Genomic DNA, 7556 nt, shown 5'->3' with positions numbered 1-7556 from the left:
AGGAACATCAATGATGAGAGAGAATCAATGATCGGCTGCCTCCTGCAGGCCCCCTACTGGGGATCATGCCTGCCACCTGGGCATGTGCCCTTGACCAGAATCAAACCCGGGACCCTTCCAGTCTGCAGGCCGATGCTCTAAATCAGCTAGGGCAGACCAGGGCCTCTTTAGATGTTAGGGGTAAGAAGACCTGTTGGGGGAGATGACAAGCTGAGCTGGGAATGAGAGAAAGCAGCTACATAAAGTTCAGGAGGAGTGTTCAGGCAGAAGAAACAGCTGGGCAAAGGCCTGACTTGGACAAGGAACTCAGAGAGGCCTGTGTGGCCAGCAGAGAGTGAGGGACCTGCTCTTCAGCACAGGTGGGGGCGGGGGGGGGGTGGCGGGGGGGTGGACCAGAAGCAGATACCTGAGGCTCTATGACTCTGGGGGAGGAATTTGGGCATCACCCCCCAGAGCACTGAGGAGTTTGGGAGGGTTGGAGGCAGGCAGTAATGATCTGAGTTGCCTTTTGTGAAGCTGGCTGTGGCCCTGGGAGGAGGGTAAATTGCTGGAAGGGTAAGGGTGGAGCAGGGAGGCAGTAGCCTGTCGAGAAAGGAAGGGTGGTGGTGGGGAAGACAGAAGTGGATGGGCTCGGGTGTGCTTCAGAGGAGCAGCAGGATGCTTCAGGTGCTCTGAGAGACTGGGCGTTGGGGTGAGGGGAGGATGGGAAGCACGCCTGGGTGGGAGACTTGAGCATCTAGAGCAGCGGTTCTCAACCTGTGGGTCACGACCCCTTTGGGGGTCGAACGACCCTTTCACAGGGGTCGCCTAAGACCATCGGAAAACATATATAATTACATATTGTTTTTGTGATTAATCACTATGCTTTAATTATGTTCAATTTGTAACAATGAAAATACATCCTACATATCAGATATTTACATTACGATTCATAACAGTAGCAAAATTACAGTTATGAAGTAGCAACGATAAATAATTTTATGGTTGGGGGTCACCACACCATGAGGAATTGTATTAAAGGGTCGCGGCATTAGGAAGGTTGAGAACCACTGATCTAGAGGAAGGTACTCTTTGTGAGGCCGGGAGACCAGAGAAGGAGGAGCGGATTGGGTGGAGGTCTACTCAGCTTTTCGGCTCTCTACTTGACGGGTGAGCAGACTGCTGGGCCTCGGGGCCACCTGGGCTGGAGGTCAGCAGCTTCGGGGAATTCTGAGGGTACCGTTGTGTTCAAAGCCAAGGGCTTGGCGACACCAGCTGACAAGGGGCATAAGAGAGGGGAGGACCCAGAAGGAGCATGGGGGCCCTTTTCCCATTTAGAGAACAGATCTGATAAGGGGATTAGACCTTACCCATTTTTTTTTTATTGTGGTAAAATATACATGACATAAAATTTACCATTTTAGCTCAGCCACCATGGCTCAGTGGTTGAATGTTGATCTATGAACCAGGAGTTCACGGTTTGATTCCCGGTCAGAGCACATGCCCGGGTTTCGGGCTTGATCCCCCGTGTGGGACGTGTGGGAGGCAGCTGATCAATGAGTCTCTCTCATCATTATGTTTATATCTCTCTCTCCCTCTCCCTTCCTCTCTGAAATCAATAAGAATATATATTTTTAAAAATTATCATTTTAACCTTTTTTTAAAAAAATATAAAATCCTCACCCAAGGGTATTTTCCTCCATTGATTATACTAGAGAGAGTGGAAAGGAAGGAGGAGGGGGAGAGAGAAAGAGAAACATTGAGGTGAGAGAGACAAATGGATTGGTTGCCTCCCTCGAGCACCCCTACCGGGGCTGGGGAACCTGCAGCTGAGATACATGCTCTTGACTGGGAATCAAACCTGCGACCCTTCTGTCCACAGGCCCATGCTCTAACTACTGAGAAACTGGCCACGGCCCATTTTTAAATATACTGTTCAATGGTGTTAAGTACATTCACATTGTTGTGTAACCACCACCACCACCATCCATCTCCGGATCTATTTTTGTTTGCCCAAACCAATCATCCATTTATTTTTAGTTTTTTTGGAGGTAATGTCATACTGGGAGGCTACTGTGTGTCAGGCAGTGTCCCAAGCACTGGGCCTGGGGTGTGAAGGGCTGGATCAGTATGAGGGACAGTGGTAGAGAGAGCAGCCATAGACCCCTCTCCCGGTGAGGGCCCAGGCTTGGCCCTCAGGGGACTGAGGTTGGACCTCAGAAGGACAGCAAGTAGTGGTGATGCCAGGGTTGCAGAGTTCTCCCTCTCATGCCTGAGCCATAAGGAGGAGCTCACACACACACACACACACACACACACACACACATGCGCACACACACACACACACACACACACACACGCACTTGCCTGGCTTGCTCTTCATCCCCCCTACCCCCCGCCCCACTTCATGGATAATTTTAGCAACTGCCAAGGTTAATTGGAAGTATTTCAGTTACTAAATTTAAGAGCACAGGGTAATTTCTAGATGTGTAATAGGAACTACAATGGTGTAAACAAATGTATAGCTCATTGACCATGAAAAGTTTGCCTGCGTGGGTAAGTCATGTCACTGTGCTCTGTACAGAGGCTCAGAGGGAAGTAGACTATGGAAGGCCTCGCCCAGCCAGAGTGACAGGCCTGGGCTAGACGTCAGGGAGCTGACCGGGATCCTGGCCCCTATGCTGCCTCAAGTACAGATTTGAAATAGGGTAAGGGTGGTCCTAGGAGAATGGTTTTGGATTTTCTAGAGTTATCTATGTTCCCTGCCTGATCAACTTGCCCTCAAGCATTTGCAGCTCTGGTATGCCATGGGCCATGAGAGTCACATCCCATCCTGCCACCCTTGGCCAGAGGGACCCAAGCTGGATGCCTCCTCTGCTGCCAGCCTCACTAGACCCCCCAGTGTCACACTCATTTCATTTGGTGATTACTCCCAAACCAGCCCACAGCTGTGACCCACAGGGATGCATCATTTTTTCCTCTGGTTCTCTTAAATATTTTTGAGTATAAATAATACACATGGTTCAAAATGCAAAAGATACAAAAGGCTTTACAGTGAAAAGTTTCTTCTTGAGTCTTCTGGCCCTCAGGTCCTCCCCTCCGAGGCCACCACTGTCACCAGTGTATTGGTAATTCTTCCATTCAGAGATGTGTGTATGTGTGTGCCAACACACACACACACACACACACACACACACACACACACACACATGCTCGCGCAGAGGAACATGTACACACATCTTTTTTAAAATATATATTTTTATTGATTTCAGAGAGGGAGAGAGAATCAATGATTGGCTGCCTCCTGCATGCCCCCAACCGGGGATCAAGCCTGCAACCCAGGCATGTGCTCTGACTGGGAATTGAACCGTGACCTCCTGGTTCATAGGTCAATGTTCAAGCGCTGAGCCACACCAGCCGGGCTAAGCGCTCACATCTTAATGGCCTACTCTACTTAACCAGTTCTTTCTGGAAGGGAATTAAAGTTGCATCCAGTCTCTTGCTGTTATGTGAAATGCTGCAGGGAATAACTTGTTCTCGTGTGGAGTCCCTTCAGTGGTGAACTTGCAGAGTCTAATGATAGCATTCAGTGCAAATACTCTATTTATATGCTATTGGGTCAATAGCATATCTGAACCAGGCTCTCCCCCAAGACTATTGGCATTCTTCAAGTGATTGATTTATATATTTATCACCCCACTCCCCAAAGGAATTAAGAGCTGTTGGACTCATTTAATTGGAGAGTGCTGGAGGAAGCGGGGCAGGAGATGCTAAGAGCCAACATTGACTTCTCCAGGAAGTACTAAAATGCTTTGCTAAGTTGATGGACTTGTTGACTCCTCAGGGCCAGGGGATCACCGTGAAAGTCAGGGGCTTCATATTCTCATGCTGTAAACAGACAGAGTGGAGGGGCAGCTAGCCCACGGCTCCGGCTCAGTCACAAAGCCAGAGCTGAGCCAGCGCAGGAGGATGATTGTCTTTGAATGTGGTCTTTGGATGAGGTTACCTCTGGACACATTACCTCTTCTGGCAGTCCCGCCAGTAGATGCAAAGCAAGATGGGAATGTGCAGTGCTGCGGCAGCTGCCAGGTCCTGGCCAGATCCCACACCCTTCCTCCAGTGTCAGCCTGGTTTGGTGAGATGTGCAAGGAGTTGGGTCACAGTGACCTTGGGGATCTGAGCTGACTTAGTTTGGTGAGCTCTGCTCCTATAGACCTGCCTTTGAAGGCCTGACCATTACCTACCCTAAACTTGATCTAATTGTGAACTCCAAACCAGGCCTTTGCAAACTTCATCAAACAGGAACAGACTTGATTTTTTAGAACAGTTTTAGTAGAATTACAGAAAAATAGAGTACAGTTAGTACAAAGTTCCCATGTACCCCATATCCCGTTTCCCCTATTAGTAATACCTTACATTAGTATGATGTATTTGTTATAATTAATGAACCAACATGGATACCTTAATATTAACTGAAATCCATGGTTATTCAGATATCCTTAGTTTAACATCTCTTTCTGTTCTGGGATAGCGTGTTACATTTATGTTGACAAACAAGGTGTTGTTATGTCTCAGTCTCCTCCTGGTTGTGGAAGTTTCTCAAGACTTGTTTTTTATAATCTTGACATTTAGTTTTTTTGTTTTTAAATATTTTCTTGCTTTATTATTATTTTTTTTCTGACCTTGACATTTTGAAGAATACTGGTCAGGTATATTATAGGATGGCTCTCAATCGGGATTTTTTTCTCCTGATTATAGTGAGGTTACATGTTGTTCAGAGGAAGAGCTCAGAGGTAAAGTGCCATTTTGTCACCTTATGTCTAGGGTGCATACTGTCAACATGATTTATCACTGTTTCCATTAACCTTGATCACCTGGCTTGATTACCGACCATTTCTTTGTCATGTTTGTACCCTATAAGGTTGTTCTTTCTCTCTTTCTATGTGGACTCTGTGAAAGGAAGTCAGTCCGCACAGCCCACACGTAGGAGTTGGGGGGCTCATGCTGTACCTCCTTTAAGGAAAAACCCACATGAGTTATTTGGAATTCTTCTGCCAAGGAGACTTGTCTCTTCTTTTTATTCAGTCTTTTTTTTTTTTTTCATCAGTATGGACTTATGGATGTTTATTTTAGACTTTGGGTTGTAACCCAGTGCTACATTATTTATTTCATTGTTTACATTATTTCAGCTTTGGCCACTGGGAGTTCTTTCAGTTAGCTCCTGTGTCCCTTTGACATACCTCCATCATTGTGTAGTGGGTATTTATTTTTTGGGGGGAGGTTGTTTGTTGGCACTTCCTTACTTTCTGGCACTATAGATACTCCAGGTTCATCTTGTACATTTCCTGGCCTGGTCCTAGAGCAGCCGTGGGCAAACTACGGCCCGCGGGCTGGATCCAGCCCGTTTGAAATGAATAAAACTAAAAAAAAAAAAGACCGTACCCTTTTATGTCATGATGTTTACTTTGAATTTATATTAGTTCACACAAACACTCCATCCATGCTTTTGTTCCGGCCCTCCGGTCCAGTTTAAGAACCCATTGTGGCCCTTGAGTCAAAAAGTTTGCCCACCCCTGTCCTAGAGTGAGCCATTTCTACAAGGAGCCTTAGTGCCTTTTATTGTAGAACTAGTAGCCCTGCGCGTAGCTCGCTGCCTGCCCTCCTGTAGCTCTCTGCCACTTGTAGATCGGTCGTGACGTTACGGTGTCCCGGCTAATTTGCATATTCCTCTATTATTATATTAGATGGTATTAGAAACCAAGATCTAGGGATGAGATTTAATATAGAAACCCAGTATAGAAAGCATGTTTAAAACAGAAAAGCAAAAACAAGCAAACAAAACAGAAAAGCAATAAATTATTAGCATACATTTAAATGCTTTTTAAAATTAATTTATGCAAACAGTACAAAATTCAAAGGTACAAAAGGATATATACAATAAAACTGTTCTGTGCCCAGTAGACTGGCAAGATATTCCAAGTCTCAGTGTTGGGGAAGACGTGGAGTAATGGGAGTATGTACACTGCTGAAGGAATGTCAGTTGGTATCAAGCACATAAAGAGCTTTTTTAAAATTTTAATATATTTTTATTGATTTCAGAGAGGAAGGGAGAGGGAGAGAGAGATAGAAACATCAATGATGAGAGAGAATCATTGGCTGGCTGCCTCCTGCCCGCCCCTACTGGGGATCAAGCCTGCAAACTGGGCATGTGCCCTTGACCGGAATTGAACCCAGGATCCTTCAGTCTACAGGCCAGTGCTCTACCCACTGAGCCAAACCAGCTAGGGCATAAAGAACTTTTTATTTATGTATTTATTTATTTTTAAAATATATTTTATTGATTTTTTACAGAGAGGAGGGGAGAGGGATAGATAGAGAGTTAGAAACATTGATGAGAGAGAAACATCGATCATCTGCCTCCTGCACACTCCCTTCTGGGGATGTGCCCACAACCAAGGTACATGCCCTTGACCAGACTCGAACCCCGGATCCTTCAGTCCGCAGGCTGACACTCTATCCACTGAGCCAAACCGATTAGGGCATAAAGAGCTTTTTAAAAAAAACAAAGCAATACACACCACTTTATTAAGCCCTGGCCGGGTACTCAGTGGTTAGAGCATTGGCCTGCAGCCTGAAGGGATTCCAGTCAAGGGCACGTACCTCAGTTGCAGAATCGATCCTGGGCCCTGGTTGGGGTTCATGTGGGACGCAACCGATTGATGTCTCTCACATTGATGTTTCTCCCTGTCTCCCCTCCCACTCTCTCAAAATCAATGGAAAAATATTCTCAGGTGAGGATAAACAAAAAAACACATAAAAACAAAAAGAAAGCCCACTTTCTGGAGATATAGTTCACATACCAGACAATTCACCCACTTAAAGTACACAATTCACAGAATTGTGCATTCACCACTACATTTTAGAACATGTTTATTACCCCAAAAAGAAACTCCACATCCCTTAACCATCATTCCCCAAGTCTTCCCATATTCTGCCCGCCACTTCAAGCCCTTGGCAACCATGAATCTGCTGTCTCTATAGATTTGTCTTTTCTAGATGTTTCCTATCAATTGAGTGACATAATATGTGGCTTTTTGTGTCTGGCTCCTCTCTCTTAGCATGTTTTCAAGATTCATGTTGTAGCATGTGTCAGTACTTCATTTAATTTTATTGATGAATAATATTGCATTGTGTGGATAGAGTATAGTTTTTTATTTTGTTGATGGACATTTGGGTTGGTTCCACTTTGGGGCTATTATGAATAATGCCTCTTGTGAACTTCTGTGTGGACATATTTTCAATTCTTTTGGGTATATACCTAGAAGTCTAGTTGTTGGGTCATATGTTAATTCTGTTTTTAATCATTTGAGGAACTGCCGGACTTTTTTCCAAAGTGTTTGCACCATTTTACATTCCCACCAGCAGTGCATGAGGGTTCTGATTTCTCCACATCCTGCCACTTGTCTTTTTTATTACTGCCATCCTATTGGTGTGAAATGATATTGCATCATTCTGGTTTTGATTTGCATTTCCCTGATGGCTAATGATGTTAAACATCTCTTAAATATGTTTTTAAA

The sequence above is a fragment of the Myotis lucifugus genome, unplaced genomic scaffold (assembly GCF_000147115.1).
Source record: "Myotis lucifugus unplaced genomic scaffold, Myoluc2.0 scaffold_185, whole genome shotgun sequence".
Taxonomy (NCBI): domain Eukaryota; kingdom Metazoa; phylum Chordata; class Mammalia; order Chiroptera; family Vespertilionidae; genus Myotis; species Myotis lucifugus.
The sequence above is the reverse complement of the archived record's forward strand: the minus strand, read 5'-3'. Positions refer to the sequence as shown.